Source organism: Chenopodium album, chromosome 10 (assembly GCF_948465745.1).
Source record: "Chenopodium album chromosome 10, dcCheAlbu1.1, whole genome shotgun sequence".
NCBI lineage: Eukaryota > Viridiplantae > Streptophyta > Magnoliopsida > Caryophyllales > Amaranthaceae > Chenopodium > Chenopodium album.
Window position 1 is genome coordinate 26,499,472 of NC_137843.1, and position 19,286 is coordinate 26,518,757.

The 19,286-nt window shown below is 40.2% G+C and overlaps 1 non-coding gene across 1 annotated transcript; it reads left to right on the top strand.

Annotated features, from left to right (window-relative positions):
* Positions 1-18,123: 18,123 nt before the first annotated feature.
* Positions 18,124-18,230, top strand: LOC145565862 (small nucleolar RNA R71). The gene has a single exon (XR_014095228.1). It is a non-coding gene; the product is annotated as a small nucleolar RNA R71 (small nucleolar RNA).
* The last annotated feature ends 1,056 nt before the right edge of the window (positions 18,231-19,286 follow it).

Below are 19,286 nucleotides of genomic sequence, written 5' to 3' on the forward strand. Positions count from 1 at the left end.
AATCAATGACCCTTCAAGACAACAACAGATGGAGCTTATCCAGGAAAGCTTGAGCAGATTATCGAATGTCTATAGATTGCAAGGCATTAGCTCACAAGGGGTCTCGGTGGACAAGGATTTTCTTCCGCAGAAGTTCAATGCCAACGACATCCCGAAATTCAAAGCAATGGATAACCCTTATTTTCATTTAAGAGCTTTTGAAACTATAATGAATATTAAGGGAATAGACAAAAAAGCTTTTCATTCTGTGTTTTCTCTATCTTTGGAAACCGTTTGTCAGCAATGGTACTTTTCTCTTGATAAAGAGAAAACCTCTAGTTGGGAGTCAATTGTAAACGCTTTCATTGATAGATATAAATGCAATATTCAAGTTGAAACTGATCATAGGGAACTTGAAATACTCAAGCAAAAAAAGAATGAAGGCTTTACTTCTTTCTTTAATAAATGGAGGGAAACGTCTGCAAAGATGGTTGAGGTGCCTAGTGAGAAAGAATCTGTGAGGATGTTTATCAAGAACCTCCAAGAAAAATATTCTAAGAATCTCAAATACCAAAATAACTTGCACACCTTTAAGGCCGTCTATGACATTGGTATCAATATTGAAGACGACATAGCTAAACAGAAAGCTGCTAACAGTACTTCTAGTAGTGGCTGGAAAGGCAAGAAGAACGACAATCCTTCTTCTTCCAAAACCACCCACTCAAATAATGTTAGCACCTTTAATTTGAGTGAAGTCCTCACCATGAATAATCAAGGACAAAAGAAACCACTTAGGAGGAACTTTACTCCTATTGGTATGAGTTATGACACTGCATTCGATCGCTTACATGCAAAAGGTTTTATAACTCCCATAGGACCGTTTGGGGACCCACCTGTCGAGAAGAGAACGGCTAGTTGGAACCCCAACGCACATTGCAAATATCATCAGGGTAGGGGTCATCTCACAGAAAATTTTTGGAAGCTAAAAGAAGTGATCCAAGAATTAATTGATAACAACAAACTTCCATTGCCCCCTGCAAGTAAGAAGCCAAGTATTAATAACGCACCACTGTCGGATTCCTTGGCTATGTCCGATGAGGAAAATCAGGTTGACCCCTCGAACCTCATCAAACCTGTCAAAGCTATTGAAGGAGAGGAGGAAATCTTCGAAGAAGCCGAGGATCATTTTCCTTGTGGACAAGAACCTGTGACAAAACAAGAAGTTTGTATCCTCATTCAAGTTGTGTTGGAAGCAAGAGAATTATTACGCGAGGCCATGGAGGTGGTAAAGGAACGAAACGAGCTACTCAAAAGTAGACCTCCACCTAAAGAGAATAAATCATTCTCCCTCCAAGTAATTGACACACCCAAAAGGAGCAATATGCCATACACTCCAATTGGAACTTCTTATGCAAACATGTTCAAAATGCTCTCCGAGAATGGTAAAATTCAACCTCTCGAACCAAGACCATTTGAATCACTAAAAAGGATAGATAGGTACCACTGTCCATATCATCAATCGGGAGGACATACTATAGAAAATTGTTTCAAGTTCAAAGACTTGGTCCAAAGATTGATTGATAACAAGAAGCTAGTTCAAATCCCACAAGAACAAGATGCTACCGTTAATAGGGTTTGGGATAGTGATGACGAGGATGTCTACCTTAAGGACGTCGAAGAAACTCCACTCTCAACAGTATATCCAGTAGGTGACATTTGGAATGAAGAGGATTCACCTATAGATGTCCTCACAAGATACGGGAGAATGCAACCTCCCATTACTACACAACCTATTCCCACTACTCAGCAAGTTCCCATACCAATCATAGAAGACAACGATGTTGTCAAACAATTAAAAAAGACTAAGGTCAAAATGAACATATGGAAACTTCTAGCTACATCCCGAGAACATAGAATCGCAGTCATGGATGCCTTAGCTAAAGTAGAGATAGAATCGGACACCACTCCTGAGGGGTTGGCTAACTTCCTCACGAGTGATCTCCCAAGTCCTACCGCCGGAAGGTGACAAACACAACAAAGCTCTCAACCTCACAGTAATTTGCAAGAGAATGAACGTCCCTATGACTCTTGTGGATAATGGATCGGCAATTAACATTTGCCCACTTAGAACTGCGAGGATGTTGGGGATAAGGGACGAGGATTTATCTCCATCAACACAAGGGATAAAAGCTTACGACAACTCACGTCGCCAAGCATTGGGCAAAATTACCATGAACATAACGACGGGAGTAATTGAGCATGCCACCACATTCCAAGTAGATATTAAGGCCTCGTTTAACTTACTGTTGGGACGCCCTTGGCTTCATGACCTCAAGGCCATCCCTTCATCTCTTCACCAACAAGTGAAAACCATAAAAAAGTTGGAGGAGTACCAATTACAATCGATGCTTCACCCATGAGGATTAAAACAGTAGAAAATCCACTAATCAATGTGGAGCACGATGAGAATGACGAAGATCTGTGGGGCTTTAATGAAGAGGTCTCCTTGATCGAGGAAGATGAAAGGACCCCTCTTCGCTACGACCTCCACTCAAACATGATAACCAATGCTATCCTGAGAAAACAAGGACACTTCCCTGGAATGACCCTAGGAAAGAAGAAAGGGATAGCAAAACAGATGGGACTACCTGGCCTCCCTAAATTAGATACTTTCGCACTTGGTTTCGAACCGAATCTCGAAGATCTAAAAGCGAGCCCAGGAAAAATCAAAAGCACGTAGAAATGCTCGCGCACAAAAGAAAGCAATCCCAATGGATCAATACCCTCTTACCTTAAATGGACAATTCATAAGAGGGGGAGAAGATTATCCATGTTATGAATTTCTAGAACCCTTCGTTGTAAACAGCATAAGACAACCTGGGTTCGAAATATTTCTGGATTGTTGCTTTCTAGATGAGATTCCAACTCCTATACATAAAGAAAAAGCACCCCCATGCTTTGACTTTAACGTGATGGGACTTCTCTTTAGGTAAGAAAAGAATGAGCCAAGATATATAGAGGATAACTCTTCACTCATTCAAACAGTCCTACAAAGCGAGAACTTTGATCCCTCCAAGCTTATCACTCCAGCAGAGGATTTAGTGCAAGGATGGCGCAAGACAGTAAAAGTGACTACTGCAAACGGAAAAAAGATCTCAATAACTACAGGACAAGGGCCAATGTTTGAAGAATCGTCTGAGTCAGAGTCTAAGTCAGAGTCTTCCCCTATCGAGTCCTCTAAGTCTCTAGTTGTAGCACCTCCCTCTAATTCTTCTATTTCATCATCTACTCCTAGGATAGTTAGCAATTAAGGCCCAACGGACATTTCTTTATTCGATGTAATGATTTATGAGTTTAATAATATGTCTTCTTCCCCTTATTCCTTGTGTTTCTTTAGCTCCAACTGATGAGTATTGCTTAACTAACGATGAAAATGACAAAGAAATCATTAAAGCAATGGAAACACTTGAAAATAAAACACCAATAATTGAGGACACTGAAACGATTGATATCTCAAAAGATCCAACCATTAAATGAGAAGTTAAAATCGGACTCATGCTAAACAAAGATGAAAGAATCGATTTAATTAATCTACTTAAAGAATTCATCGACGTATTTGCATGGTCATATGAAGATATGCCAGGAATTAATAGAGAAATAACTCAACACACTATACCACTAATCCCAGGAATGAAACTTGTAAAACAAAAGTTGCGTCGAATGAAACCCGACGTAGCTCTTAAAATAAAAGAAGAAGTACAAAAGCAAATAACTGCAGGTTTTATCAGGGTATCCAAATACCCCGAATGGGTTGCAAATGTAGTCCCAGTTCCAAAAAAGGATGGTAGGGTTCGAATGTGTGTCGACTATCGAGATCTAAATAAGGCAAGTCCAAAGGACGACTTCCCTTTACCACACATCGATATTCTGGTAGATAATACAGCGAATCACGCACTTCTCTCATTTATGGATGGATACGCAGGGTACAACCAGATCCTCATGGTCGAAGAAGACATGGAGAAGACAACATTCATAACACCTTGGGGTACTTACTGTTACACGGTAATGCCATTCGGGTTGAAAAACACGGGTGCCACTTACCAACGAGCAGCAACTGCCCTACTCCATGACATGATGCACAAAGAAGTTGAAGTATACGTGGACGACATGATTATGAAATCTAAAGACCGTCCAGGACATCAAGTGGCCTTAAGAAAATTCTTCGAGAGGCTAAGAAAATACAACATGAGGTTGAACCCATCCAAGTGTGCTTTTGGAGTAACCTCGGGTAAACTATTGGGATATGTTATAAGCTCTAGAGGAATAGAGATAGACCCAACCAAGATCAAAGCAATCATGTCAATGCCACCGCCCAAAACCGAGAAGCAAATTCGAGGATTTATTGGCCAGTTGCAATATATAAGTAGGTTCATATCTAAGCTAACAACAATATGTGAACCAATATTCAAGAAGCTTAAGAAAAATGTGCCAGTAATATGGGACGTCGAGTGTCAAAAAGCCTTTGAGAAGATCAAAGCCTATCTCACCAATCCTCTCGTATTAGCCCCAGCGCTTCCAGGAATTCCTCTAAGGCTGTACTTAATAGTCACCAAAGAAACTATGGGAGCTATGCTAGCACAAGAGGTAGAAGAAAAAGAAAACGCCATCTACTACCTAAGCAAAAAGATGCTCGAATATGTAGCACGCTATACACCACTTGAGAAATTGTGCCTCGCATTGGTGTGGGCCACAACCAAGTTAAGACATTACATGCTTGTTCACACAGTCTTTGTAGTGTCACGAATGGATCCTCTCAGGTACTTATTCGAGAAATTTACACTTAACGGACGCATCTCAAGATGGATAGTCAATCTTGCCCAGTTCGACGTGAGATTCATGCCTCAAAAGGCTATTAAAGGATCTGTAATCTCGGACTTCTTAGCGGACTTTCCAATAGAAGATTCGACACCAATACACGATAATGAATTTCCAGATGAAGACTTAATGGTCACGGAAGATGATACTTGGACTTTATACTTCGATGGAGCCTCAAACCAAAAGGGATGTGGCGTAGGATTCCTATTAGTATCACCTAAAGAGGAGCATGTTCCAATTTCAATAAAGTTAGATTTCGATGTTACCAACAACGCTGCAGAGTATGAAGCATGCGTGGTAGACCTCGAAACAGCTTTAGCATTGGGTGTAAAGAAACTTCGAATATTCGGAGATTCTTCCTTGATCATCAACCAAATCTCCAAAAGATGGAAAGTAAGGAGCGAAAGCTTAGCCCCTTACCAAACCTATCTGGAAACTCTCACCGATCAACTGGAAAAGGTGGAATACACATATCTACCCAGAGAAGAAAACCAATTTGCCGATGCCTTGACAAGACTAGCCTCAATGGTTAGGATTCCTAAGGAAATTGAGCAAATGCCTCTAACGATAGAGAAAAGACACAAACCAGCATATATTCAAGCTATAGAGGATGATGAAACAATCCAAGAAGAAGAAGAAGAAGATGAAGAACCATGGTATACCGACATACTCAATTATGTCACCAAAGGAGAATACCCTCCTCATGCTGACAAAAGAGCAAAACGAGCTTTGAGACTTTTGGCTTCCCAATACGTACTCATAAATGATGAGCTACACAAAAGGGTACCTAAAGGTCGAGCCCTATTATGTGTAGGCAAGAAGGAAGCTCAAAGAACTATGAGAATAGTCCACGAAGGAGTATGTGGAACACATGTTAATTGCAAAATGCTAGTCCAAAAGATAATGCGAGAAGGATATTATTGGACTACCATGAATAGGGATTGTCATCAATATGTAAAAAGATGCCCTAAGTGCCAAATTTATGCAAACTTGCAGCATATTCCTCCATCCCTTCTCTACACCTACACCTCACCATGGCCATTCTCAACATGGGAAATCGATATAATCGGAAAAATGACACCTCCTGGAACAGGAGGTCACGAATACATCTTGGTAGCAATCGATTACTTCACAAAGTGGGTAGAAGCACAATCATATGGTAAACTCACTGTAGCACTCTTTATCGAAAGGAACATAATTTGTCGATATGGAGTCCCACATGAGATGATAACTGATAATGGAACTCACTTCCAAGCCGAATGTGAAGAATTGTTACAAAAGTATGGTATTCAACATCACCATTCTTCCCCTTATAGACCTCAAGCAAATGGAGCAGTTGAAGCAGCTAACAAAAATTTAAAAACTATCATCGAGAAAATGACAGAAAATTATAAGGATTGGCCTGACAAACTCCATTTTGCACTTTTGGGTTATCGCATGTCAATTCGAACATCAACAAGAAATACGCCATTTGCCTTAGTCTACGGAATGGATGCCGTGCACCCTGTAGAACTAGAAATACCTTCTCTACGCATTGCGTTAGAAAGTAAACTCGATGAAGTTGAATGGACTAGAGCACGGTATGAAGAATTAATTCTACTTGATGAAAAACGACTAGAAGCTCTACATCATACCCAATGCTACCAAACTCGTATGGCTAGACACTTCAACAAAAAGGTCAAGACAAGAAACATCAAGGTTGGAGACTTGGTACTAAAAGCCTAAAGAAGAATGTGTTGGATCCAAGAGGCAAATTCAGGCCCAATTGGTCCGGACCATACATTGTCAAAACAATCCTGACAGGAGGCGCAGCTCAGTTAACCGACATGGACGGCAATGAATTCTCAAACATGACCAATCTTGACCAACTTAAGAAGTACTACCCATAATTACTTGAGTAGGACACTCAAGAGAGCTACGTTTGGCCTGATTTCTTAAGAAAGGATACGCAGGCAACCCTTTAAAGGGTGCGGCCACTTTAATTATCAAGCATTTCGCGTCCCAGCATCGACAAAAACGTAAAAAAAAAAAACAATTGTCGCCAGGCGACAAGGCGAAAAGTTTGGCGATAGACTCGTATGAGCGACGCCAATTTTCTGCGGACATCTGGACAACCTTGGTGCATTCTGGAAATTTTTATTTTTTTCGACTTCCGTACTTGAAGAAATTTTTTCGAAAAAATATTTTTAAGTTGTTTTCATTGCTTTAAATGAACAAACGTAAAGTTAATTTAATTAAAAAGATGAAATTGCATTAATCATGGAATTTAAAGCTTAAAAAATTAAAATTAACTTAAAATGTCTAATAAATCGAAGGAAAAGCAATACTCTAATCTTTCTTTTCTTTCTTCATCCTTTTCCAATTCTTGTCAGAGGCTTCTTCTTCATCCATCACTTTTGCTAAGAGACATTCATTAAAGGCTCTACATTCGATTTTAGTATGAATAATCTCTCCCACAGCTAAACTCCATGCTTCTTCTCTACCCAAACCTTCTTTTCTGCAGAGTCCACCTTTCTTTTCCCTTTGTCTTTTTTAGCACTCTTCTTCTTAGGCGTCACAGGAGTCTTAAACTCAACTCTTTCACCTAGGCGTTCTTTCACAGGCATTTTCCTGTAACCAAGGCGAGTCTTCACATTGGTCTTCTCTATTTTGGTTCGGTCCTTTTGAGATCTACCAGTCAACCATCGCTTCACATCATTGGACAAAGAAGGTGGAGCCTTTTGGGTAATCACTTTCCATAATGGCCTAGCACACCAATACCCGTCAAAACGTTCAACTTCTTGTGAAACCGGGAATTCATAAGGGCGACGAAGATCTCCCGTAGAAATGGTTTGAGCAATCCCATATTGCCTTTTTACTCTGCAGGGATAATAAAAGGTCAATTTTGACAAACTAGGAAGACGACAAAAGGGTTGAATATTACAACCAATCATCTTTTCAAGCTTCCACCAGGGAATGACCCACTTAATGGAGAAGTCACAACAGGCAAACACTTTGCCCCACTCACGGCGACCCATCTTCAAGGAGAAACGCTTCTTTCGTCGAACAAAGCGATTGGGGGTATATTTGTCAATATTATCAGGAGGACTAATCAATTCTAGTCTCTCCATGAGCCACATCTGTAAAAATCAGTGCACATAATCTGTATTGCTATACAAAAATATATTATTAATTTCTGTAATTAAGAATATTATTTTTCTACCTGTAATAAAATTGGAGAGCCTCGAAGAGGTGCTTCTTGATTCTTTTTCAATTCATCAAGACAAAGCATAGTCTCTCCAACGATTAATGGCATTGGATTTCTCCCAGATTCGATTTGTTCTAGCACAGATATTATAATTGCTTGACCATCATTATCTCTACCATTAGTAAGAAAATATTGGCTAAGCATGCAAAAGAGGAAAGCTCTTCTCCTATAAACATGAAAAGATTCGGAGCGTGGTCTATCAAAATAAACATTATTACCATGCACTATGTTTTTTAGATCTTTACCCCTAAGCTCAAGGAAACGCTCATAATCTTTGTAATAATACTCACTCACCGTAGGCATTACCACAAGATTTAATGGAGGAAAGCCTAGAATGGCACCAAACTCTTCTGGTAAAGGGCAAATTTCATCATAGCCTAATCTAAAACAATGATTATTAGGATCCCAATATTCTAAGGCGGTATGAATGAAGTCTATATCAAGATCTACCCCCTTTTTGCCATAAATACCCCCCATATGGAAAAAGTCAAGTTCTTTGCTCTCCTTAGCAGTTAAAGAACGACACCACTCACGAGTGAAATCACAAAAACTCTTTTTAATTAAAGCCATGATTAATTTTTGAGTTAATCTGTTCGAATTATACAGAAATCGGCAGATTTGGAGGCTATTTATAAACAATTTTTTTGGCAGATTTCGAATCCTGTAAGGATTTGGAAAACCAAGTCTTTCGCCAAACGACAAGTTTGTCGCCTGACGACAACGTCTGTCGCTTGGTGACAAAGCTTGTCGCCTGGCGACAAAAGGATACGCGTGGCGACAACGCGTCTGAGAAAGCGACAATTACGCGCTATGCAACCCCCGTTTTTCTGACTTCAATTCGATTTTGATTTTGCACATTACACCCTGTTATTCAATACCCTCATACAAATATTGCCTTTTTCTTTTTGATTAAATTGAGCTTAAGCTTATTTTTAGTCGACATCATTTTATTTTTCATTTCTTCTTTTGGGGGAGAAAGTCGGATACCCTCCATCGATAATAAAAATGACGGAAATTTTTGCGCAAAAATTAAGTCACAATTGCACACACTCACATGCACATAAAATGAAAAATAAAATGCAAAGATAAAACAGGCTTAATATAAAAGGTTTGTATATACAATATGAGTCATATAATACGAAAGACAAAGTCCTATAAATAAATGAGCACAGGTAAAAACTATGGCGCCGGAGGCCGTAAATGATGAGGTACGCCCATCATATCAAAGAACGCTGTGGTCCGGGGAGTATGCTCCTCACCATCTCCTGATCCGTCAATCACCGGAAACTTCAGCTCAGGGCCAGTCCACCCAGGCTCACCAATCGACAACGGCTGAGGCTGCAAGGGCTGCTGCGACAACGAGCCGACCTCGTACGTCCCATCACCCATCGAAGGAGCCGATGTCGCACCTCCTTGGCCTGTCGGCCCAGCAAAGACATCCTCAGGTGAAGAAGCCGAGCCCTCGGTCGGAGCAGCCTCAGACCGGCCACCTCGGCCGCTATCAGAAGTGCGGCGATGCCTTGAGCTAGACTTACTCGGCTCTCTCCTAGCCTCGGGTCTCGACCGAGTGCGGGGTGAAGGAATAGGATGTCCCTGCAAAGGTAAATCAAGTCAGACACCAAGGAAAGAATATAATGAAAGGTGATACAAAAGAAAGACAAGAGAGATACCTCCTCAACGTCGTTCCTCTGACAGGTAGCTCGGTCCCGTAACCTCACGAGCTGACTGCGAAAGGCGTCTATACACCTCGCCATAGCTGTCACCACCTCGTGAGAAAACTGTCAAAGGAATAATGTCAGTGATAATAAAGAACAAATACAAGAGCCAGAAAATAGATAAACTCACCTGAGTCTGGTGACGAGGAATAGAGCGCTCCACAAAACGTTGATCCTCGGGGGCTGGAGGAATCATCTCCTCGATCAGTCCGAACGTACCCTGGTAATAGATAGACATCCTCGGAGGAATGAACTCCCTAGGCCTAGCCTGATAAAATAATATTCAAATGATCAAAATTCGCTTGGGGGCTACCAAAAGAAAAATAAAAAGTAAAGCATACCGCTGCCTCCTCAGACAAAATAGGGGCTGGCGCTAGCAAAGGCAGCAAGTCATCCTCGTAACTCTGCTCTAAATGGACATGAGACCGCCAGGGAGTGTTAGGAGACGACCGACTCGCGCAGTCACGCATCAACGCCTCATGAAACATATGCTGAGGCGGGCAAGCGGGGACGACGAAAACATCCGAGGAGTGCTGAATAGCTACTCTCTCGCCAAGATACACCGTAGCGTCATACGTCCCTTGAAAATAACGACGCTCGATAGTATACCGCGCGGCCAGCGCAGGTATAGCTAAATCAGCCCACAGTCGGTATACCACGTCAGGCTCCTACAAAATAGCTATGTAAGATCAATGCACTCAAAAGAGTAATATCAAAAAACAAGTGTTCACGAGAACCTACCGAGAGGATCAGATCTCGAATACGTGGAGTCTCGACCTGGCCAGTACGACCTCCCCAACCAGCACCGACGGGAAGCTCGCGAGGTGAAGGTCTTACCAGCGCAAGCGAGGGGAAGTACTCGTAGAACCAAATCTACATAGATAAGGAAAAGTCAGCAAATGCTTACACGAGTTTAGAGCTAATTTCAAAAGGATGGAAATATACCTCTACAAACCTCCAGAAACTGGAAAGTGCGACCTCTCCAGACAAGGCCCTATGACGGCAGGAACGTCGCAAGCCTAGAAGAAAGTCAGCATAGGCCAAGCTGGCCCAGTCATACGTCCCGACCAGGTGAAGGTTGCGAACAACTCTTAGGTAGTATAGGAGCACTTGACTACCCTTGTCAGGAGAAAAGGTCCCTAACAGCAAAATAAGAACAAAGATGCGCACCCGTTGCTCGCGAGTGGTCGCATCATCCTCAAAAGCCGCTACTAAGGTGGAACGGCGGATGCACCGGGAAAATGAAAGGTGTTGGTGGTGTCCCAAAAGAACTCCACCAAAGCTCGGACAACGAGGTTACCCCCATCATAGGATTACATGGTCTGAGTAGCCCGAAAGAGGGGAGTCAACCCACAGGACTCTCAGAGATGTCGCAACACCTTGTCTCTGTTGAAGTACGCTTTATATAGCGTACCGATGACGTTGTTGCCAGAACCATGACTGCGATTCCTCCCACTGATGAGCCCGCGTCGCACCTGCTCGGAAATATGGTGCTCGGGAGAAAAGAAAAGAGTGCGCTCATCCCACTCTAGAAAAGGCCCAAGTCTAGTAGAGGAGTCGTCACCCTCGCCGACGGGCTCGTCCTCCTGGCGTATGTCCCTCGACTGAGAACTAGAGCCGCGTTGCCTAACCATGCTATATTATGCAAATAATAAATAATGAGGTTCTATGGTATCTAAGGTTCGCCTAGCCGCATGATACTATGCTCGCAAAAATGGAGTACGTAGTACAAAAAACAGAGCACAATTTCAACATGAGCATAATTAGCATTTTCAAGTAATCAAACAATTTCTTGCAATACTATGACAAATATTGTGACAAATTGTACAAGAAGAACTAGTAAAAACATCAAGAACGGATCACATTGTTCTTCACGACCTCAAGAGGTCCAACAATGGTGAATCGCTCATTTCTTCACCAAATTGAGTCAAACAAGTCTCAAAACACTCCCAAGGCAATGCATAAACATAATCAAGCAAGTTCAAGGCATAAAATTCAGCAAAAGAAGCGAATTAAGCAAAGACATGTTCGAATTTCCGGAAAATTCGTGAAAAAGAACGCATAATTCAGCAAAAATCGAGTTGAGTTTGAATAAAACTTACATGGATCGGAAAATAGATGGAATAAGCTTTGATTTGCAACAAGTTTGAGCGAATTCGGTTGAGAATTGAGCGAGAACGAGAAGATCGAAGTTTTTAAGAAAATGCGAAAAGCAGAACAACAGATGCGGAAAATGAAGAAGAAAGGGAGGCTATTTAAAAAACCCGACCCTGTCGCCAAACGACAAGTTTGTCGCCTGGCGACAAAGACTGTCGCCTGGCGACAAGCAGAAAAAGTGGCGACAAGCAGTTCCGGCTAGCGCTGGAGCGGCGCCAGAATACAGGGTTCCATAATATGGTTATGTGAACCTTGTGCAGGAATTTCGGGTTCCTTGGTACGCCAGTTAGCCCCTCTAAGCAACTTGACATGATTTAATGATCGACTCGATCACGATTAAATCAAGTGATGGACCTGATGAAAGATCGTCTCACTTAGCTTAAAGCGCCTAATCATTGACTCAAAGGCACCGACATAATGGTTCATAAGCAGTAAAGGCACCGACATAATGGTTCATAAGCAGCAGAAGCATCGACATACTGGCGTAGCGGAAGCAAAGTTCAAGCGAACTTTAAAGGATCGACAAGCATTGGTCTTCGGTGATATTCTTCAGAGTATTGTCGCAAAAAACTGAAGATTGCTACAAGCAGAGTTGTCTTTGATCGTGTTCCCCAGGATGTAGAAGATGGTCACAAACAACTGAAGATGGCTACAAGTAAAGTTATCTTCGATCGTGTGCCCTAGGATGTGGAAGATGATCACAAAAAAAAACTGAAGATGGCTACAGGCAGAGTTATCTTCGATCGTGTTCCCTAAGATGTGGAAGATGGTCACAAGAGGTGGAGAATGACTACAAGCAGAGTCATCTTCGATGAAACAGGAAGCAACTACAAGCAGATCGGTCTTCAACAAAATGCAACAAATCGGTTACTTCAGAAACGTGTGCTCGACGATGCAAGATACGCGTTTCTTAACTCTCTTATCTTTTTTAACTAACGCTAGTTTGCAGGTATCGGTGTTACAAGAATGATTTAGGATCGCAGAACGTTCTGAATCATTCTCCATCCCTATCGCTACTTTGACTTTCGTTTTCGAAACTTGCATTTCTCCAAACGCAGTCAAAGTGGGGGCTTCTGTAGACACCCAAATGTGTCTCCCCAAAACCAAACCCAGTGATGAATACCTTTTGCGTCGAATGATTATCGAACGAGGTGAAAGTGTGAAAGTCAAGTGTTGCGGTTGGTTTTTATTTAAATTCTTTCTTTCTGTTTTAAAAAAAACAACTCTATTTTATGAAAATAGCCAATCCAGTTTAGTGTGGTCCACGACAAGGGTCCAATAATAGTGTAGTTGGATGGGGCTTGAGAAGCGCTTTCCAACGATATATTATAAGCCTAATTCCGATAAATAATGAGGAAGTTATGACCAAAACACTAAACTGGGCTCGGTTTGATCTTTACATGCGACCCGATGATCTAGGGGAGGGCCCAATGATAATTTTTAATCCTAATAGCATTAGAATTAATTATAGTCTTCTAGAATTCGCTAGAAGGTTCTCTTTAATCCTAATAAGATTAGAATTAATAATTAGAATTTTTGATAAGTTTTATTTGGAATAAAATATTATTTTATGAAAAATACGATTTCAGTTTTCATACGGACTTTACAAATCGATTTTGATTCATGTGTGGACTCCGTGTTTGAAAGCGCGTAAAAATCCAGGCTGTCGCCACGCGACAGACCCTGTCACCTAGCGACAAGGTCGGTTTTGAAGTGACAGCGTGGAGTTTTATTCCTTATCAAATTCTACCTATTTCCGGACTGTTTTCTTATAAATAGGGTCCTGAACCTCCGTTATTATTGATCTACAATCATCAATCATCACAATCAACAATCATCTCTCTCTCTAAAGCTAGAAGCTTTCTCTCTCTTTTTCTAAACCTTCCTTCTTACAAAATTCCACATTCACAAGATCTAGACACACCTAGCCAAGTTCGAAGTTGCCTTCGCCCTAGACGTGAAAGGTTATAATTTCTGAGGGTTTGGTCCCTAATCTCTATTTCAATTATTTGATTTAATTGTTTGATTTTATATTTTCCTTGAAGTTATTAACGCGTGTATTTTGTTATTAGGAAGAGGTATGAGGCATCAAAGTATGTAATCTTATTGCTCTATTCTTGTAGAAAGCATGTTTAAATTTATTTAATTCCTAGTATCATGTTAGGATGTTATTATTGCTTTCTAGTATCATGTTTAGGGAAAAGGTTATAATATCAAATATGCTTATTATGATTCCTGCGATGCTTCCTATTCTCTTTTTCTAATATCATGTTAGGGATAAAGCTTTGATTTTTATTCTTTAGTGACATGCTAGGATTTGTTATTAATGTTGTTAGTATCATGCCTAGGATCTTGCTATTATATTTAAGCTTTATTATTAACATGATTATGATTGTTATTATGATTATGATTATAATTATGATTATTATTGTATATGTTGCTTGATGCTTATTTATTGTTATTGCTTGATCACGCCTTCTCTTGCATGTTTAAAGGGAATTTGTACTTATAATCACGCTTAATAAGATAATTAATAATCTTGTTTAGGGTTAATAGGGATTATAATTCAAGTGATCACCAATAATAGTTTTGCCTGTGCATTAAATTCAACCAACATAGATAAACAGGTTTAGGGTTAATCTATTGATTGCATGTTAGTCAGAAAGCGCACATGAATACGAGAAGAATGAATTAGAGGCCTATTTAGGGCAGGTTCAATCTCTTTTAGATTGGATTTGTACCTTCATCCCCGAACCCTATTTGGTTCAAGACCTTTTGGAGTTGACGATCTCCTGGATCGTTAAGGGGTGTAATCTTCACCTTGTGAACGGTTTACAAGTTCCTAAAACTTGTTGGTGACTCTTTTGCTCTAGCTTCCTTCCCTTTGGACGTCACCATGCTTAAGTGTATGATCACAGTGGGGTTCAAGTTTGGGGTAATGCTTGAAATATTCCCTTCAACATCCTTTTGAATAAGGTCATTGAGAGGTTTTGTAATAAGTGAGAAATCCTTGATGAAGCTTCTATAAAACCCGGCATGTCCTAAGAAAGATCTCACTCCTTTCATATTAACCCGAGGTGGAAGCTTCTCAATCACTTCAATCTTTGCTTTGTCCACCTCTATGCCCTTGTGAGAGATCTTGTGACCAAGGACAATGCCTTCCTCAACCATGAAATGACATTTCTCCCAATTCAAAACCAAATTCACCTTCTCACATCTAGCTAAACATTTCTCAAGATTTTCAAGGCATGCCTCAAATGAAACTCCTCGTACTGAAAAATCATCCATAAACACCTCCATTTCCTCTTCCAACATATCTCCAAATATGCTCATCATACATCGTTGGAAAGTGGCGGGGGCGTTGCAAATCCCAAATGGCATTCTCCTATAGGCAAAAGTTCCATATGGACAAGTAACAGTTGTTTTCTCTTGGTCATCCGGGAGAATAAGAATTTGGAAAAACTCGGAATATCCATCAAGAAAGCAACAGTACTTGTGCCTTGTTAGTCTTTCAAACATTTGATCAATAAAGAGAAGGGGAAAATGATTCTTTTTGGTGGATGTGTTTAGACGTCGATAGTCTATACACATTCGCCATCCCGTGACCGTCCTTTTAGGGATGAGCTCACCTTTCTCATTTTCTACAACGATCATTCCTCCTTTCTTTGGGACAACATGAACCGGGGAAACCCATCTAGAGCTAGAGATGGGGAATATGATTCCCGCATCCAATAACTTAGTGATTTCCTTCTTAACTACCTCCCCCATTTGCGTGTGTAGCTTTCGTTGTCTTTCAATTCTAGGTGAGGCGCCCTCCTCAAGATTAATGTGGTGTGAACATAAAGTCGGGCTTATACCTTTGAGGTCATCAATTATGTAGCCCTAAGAACCTTGGTGCTTTCTCAATACACCACATAAATTTTGAGCTTAACTCTCACTCAAAGAGGACTAACAATGATGGGATAAGTAGAATTGGGGCCTAAGAATTCATACCTAAGGTTTGATGGTAGAGGTTTGAGCTCTACAACCGGCACACCTTTACCTTCTTTGGTTGAAGCCACTTGCAATGCATCTTGGCTTGAAATTCCCATACAAATGTGATCATCACTCTCCTCCATGCTCTCATCAATGACTCTTCAAAGAAAGCCATTTCCTTGCCATGCTCACCTATCTTTTCTTTGTTCAACAAAACACACTCAAGTGGATCATTAGAGGTGAGCAAGTGCTCATGCATAGAATTCACAATATCATCTAAGATTTCTCTCATACAATTTTCAAGTGAAGAAGAAGGATATTTCATGCTTTCATTCAAATCAAATTCAATAACTTCTTCTCCAACCTTGAGAGAAATCTTAGCACTTTTGACATCAATCATGGCACCCGATGTAGCAAGAAATGGTCTACCAAGTATGATAGGGATATTGGAATTACAAACTTTTCTACCCTCAAGGGAACATCTTCTACCTTACCTTTTGGAATCTTAATTGATCTATCGGCTAATTGCAAGGTAATGTTGGTAGGTGAAAGTTCTCCTAGTTCAAGTCTTTAATAAACCGAATATGGCATAAGGCTAACACTAGCTCCTAAGTCGCACAAGGCATTGTCAATTTGCATCTTATAAATAGCACAAGGGATAGAAAAGTTTCCGAGGTCCTTCAACTTGGGCGGCATCTTGTTCATAATGATTGCACTAAAATTCTCAGTTAGGCTAACCGTTTCCACCATATCACAAGTTCTTTTTCCACTCAAGATGTCCTTAAGGAATTTTGCATAATTCGGCATTTGGTCAATGACATCGGTAAATGGAGGGGTAAGATGAAGTTGCCTAAGCATCTCTATGAATTTACCAAATTGTTTATCTAACTTGTGCCTATTAAACTTTTTGGGGTATAGGAGCTTAGGCTTGATAACTTCTCTCACTTTCACTTTTTCTTTTTCAATTGGTTTTTCAACTACATCCTCATTCAAAAAGGTTTTTCCTTCCTCATCTCCAACTAAAACTTCCTTAGGACTCTCATAAGCCTCACTCTTCTTAGGCTCTACACTCTCAAGAATCCTACCACTCCTTGTCACTATGGCATTAATTGGTCTATTAGGATCTACACCTTGAGATGGTAGGGAAGAAGGGCTAGCATGCTCTTCAAAACATTTGTTAATTGAGAAATTTGCTTCTCCAACATCTTACTATGAGCCATCATGTCATTAAACTTCTTATCACTAGATGACATGTAAGTGTTCAACACCTTGATTTTATTATCAATGACATCCTCCAAACTACCTCTTGAAAGAGATGGTTGGGCATAAGAACTATCATTTTGACCTTGAGCCTTTGGAGTAAAACCGGGTGGGGGACCCCTTTGATTGTTGTTTTGAAAATTTCCCCTATTTTGGTTACTCCAATTGCCCCTACCTTGATTTTGGACACCTTAGTTATGATTACCATAATTTTGATTATGGTTCCCATATCCTTGTCCTTGGTTTTAACCATAACCTTGGTGGTTATAGTTGCCTCGGAAATCTTGGTTTCCTTAGTTTCTATAACCCTCATTGTGGTTATAATCATTAAAATTCCCATTATGATAGTTCATATTCCCATTATTTCTTTGACCATCAAATCTAGGTCCAACATTGTTATTAGACACATAGTTCACATGTTCATTTTCATTGCCAACATAATCATCACATCCATAAAAAGAAACATTAGGACGATTTGAAGCATCATGGTCATATGATTCACACAAATCACAATACATACAACTACTAGACATATTTCTAGAAGAGGGAAAGGGATTTGAGTTAGGAAGTGTACCTCTCCCCTTATTTTGGGAGGGAAGAATCGGTGCAAGAGAAGAAGCACTCTCAAGTTTGGCCTTGATAAAGATAATTTCATTTCCTAATTCCGAAACTTGTGAAGACAAGTTGTTGATGGCATTGATGAGATCAACCGAATACACCGAAGCACCACTTTTGCTTGTTGTTTCACTCTCATCATCTTGCCAATCCATATAATGCCTCACTACATCTTCAATGACATCCACCACTTCCTCCTCCGTCTTGTTCATTATTGGTCCTCCGGCTCCCGCATCAAGACAAGATTTTCCTCGAGGGCTTAGACCTCCATAGAATATTTGAATGACTTGATAGGTAGGAATCCCATGGTGTGGGCACTCTATTTGGTATTCCTTATACCTCTCCCATGCCTTATAAAGACTTTCATTAGGCTTTTTCTTGAAACCTTGGATGAGAGCTCTCACTTTGGCCGTCTTCTTTTATGGATAGAACTGAGATAGAAACTCCTTAATCACTTCATCCAATGTTCTCAAAGAATTTGGCTTCACCTCCTTGTCTAACTGTAGACACCCAAATGTGTCTCCCCAAAACCAAACCCAGTGATGAATAGCTTTTGCATCAAATGATTATCGAACGAAGTGAAATTGTGAAAGGTCAGGTGTTGCGGTTAGTTTTTATTAAAAATTCTTTCTTTCTATTTTCGAAAAATAACTCTATTTTATGAAAATAGTCAATCTAGTTTAGTTTGGTCCACGACAAGGGTCCAATAATAGTGTAGTTGGAAGGGGCTTGCAAAGAGCTTTCCAACGATATATTATAAGTCCAATTCCGATGAATGATGAGGAAGTTATGGCCAAAATACTAAACTGGGCCCGATTTGATCTTTACATGCGGCCCAATGATCTAGGGGAGGGCCCAATGTTAATCATTATTCCTAAATTTATTAGAATTAATTGTAGTCTTCTATAATTCTCTAGAGGGTTCTTTTAAGTCCTAATAAAATTAGAATTAATAATTATATTTTGATAAGTTTTATTTGGAATAAAATATTATTTTATGAAAATACAATTTCAATTTTCATGCGGACTTTACAAGTCAATTTTAATTGATAAGTGGACTCCGTGTTTGAAAGCGCATAGAAATCCAGGCTTTCGCCAAACGTCAGGCCTGTCGCCACGCGACAAGCCTTGTCGCCAAGTGACAAGGTCAGCTTTGTGGCAATAGCGTGGAGTTTTATTCCTTATCAAATTCTACCTATTTCCGGACTGTTTTCTTATAAATAGAGTCCTGAACCTCCGTTTTTATTCATCTACAATCCACAATCATCAATCATCTACAATCATCATCTCTCTAGCTTTTCACAAACAAAATTCCGCATACACGAGATCTAGAAACACCTAGCCGAGTTCGAAGTTGCCTTCGCCCTAGACGTGAAAGGTTATAATTTCTGAGGGTTTGGTCCCAAATCTCTATTTCAATTATTTAATTTAATTATTTGATTTTATATTTTCCTTGAAGTTATT